The following is a 1304-nucleotide window of genomic DNA, read 5'->3' on the forward strand; positions in this document are numbered from 1 at the left end:
TTTTTTTTTTTTTTAATTTAAAAGATGAAGTCTTGCTTTGTTGCCCAGGCTGTACTTGCACTCCTGGGCTCAAGCAATCCTTCTGTTTCAGCCTCCTGAGTGATTGGGAATATAGGTGTGTAACACCACACCTGGTTTAAAGATTTTTTTAATCTTCATCTGGCACGTTCAGACCATAGATGTTTCTACTTACATTTGTATTATAATCATACCATATATTGTTTTTGCTACCTCACTTATTCCTTAAAATTTTAGTTGATTTAGTTGATTTTAGTTGGATTTATAAGGAAATTTTTTATAGATTTTATGTAATTTTATTAGAATAATCCAAGGTCATTTTTTTATGCCATGTGTGTGAGAGTTCCATTATGCAGATACTAAACAAAATGTCTACTGTATATTTACTTTTCTTAATTTGTAATGCATTAGATTAGCCTTCACAAAATAAGCCTGGCTATGGAAAATATTTATTTGTTGGGAGGGTTATTGTCTGGATCGATGATGAGCATAATTATCTGAGGATGCTGAGGGACTCATTGCAGATGTCAATCTAAAGTCTAGATGAGTGGCCCTCTAATAGGGCAAATAAGACTCTCACACCCTGGCTCATTTGGTGACCCTTCAGTGACAGCATACTACCACTGGGAGCATGTCTGTTTTTTCTCTTAGAACAGGGCATTATCATCCTATTTTAGGAGGCAGTGTGCACCTTTAATATGTTCAGTGACCCAAGACTTGATTTGATTTTCTCACTTTAAGCAGAGAGTTGCAGATAGGTACTTGAGTATAGGAAATATGTTCTTGACTACAGAATGAGGAAACAAGAGAGATTGACTTAAGAAGGAAGTGGTCAAGTAATAGTGATGGTTACTAAAATTCTCATTGTGGTTGGGCTAAAGAAAGGAACACTGTATGTTTATATTAAATATTGACAAATGAATCGATTTTAGTGCTTTGTTAATTTTAGCATTGATTATTTCTGAGACTATTTTTTTTCCTATTCTGTTAACAGAATAGGAACAACCTAGTTGAGATTAATACCAATGTAATTTCAATAGTGCAGTCTTTGCTTCTACATAGTTCCAGTTTCACTTTATGCTGTATTGTCCCAAATTATATATTTATACTTTTGTGACTATCACCATGAGCTTATTATTTTATGCATTCCTTTTTAAATCAGATAGAAAAAAACTAGGAGTTACAAAAATACATCAGTACTGGATTTCTATTTGCTTATGTAGTTACCTTTACTGGGTGATGTTATTTCTTTGTTTGGGTTCAAGTTATTATCTATTGTCCTTTTG

General features: G+C 33.2%; 1 non-coding gene across 1 annotated transcript; it reads left to right on the forward strand.

Annotated features, from left to right (window-relative positions):
• Window positions 1-492: 492 nt before the first annotated feature.
• On the forward strand, window positions 493-559 carry LOC123645507. The gene has a single exon (XR_006737619.1). It is a non-coding gene; the product is annotated as a small nucleolar RNA SNORD109A (small nucleolar RNA).
• The last annotated feature ends 745 nt before the right edge of the window (window positions 560-1304 follow it).

Source organism: Lemur catta, chromosome 9 (assembly GCF_020740605.2).
Source record: "Lemur catta isolate mLemCat1 chromosome 9, mLemCat1.pri, whole genome shotgun sequence".
Lineage (NCBI taxonomy): Eukaryota > Metazoa > Chordata > Mammalia > Primates > Lemuridae > Lemur > Lemur catta.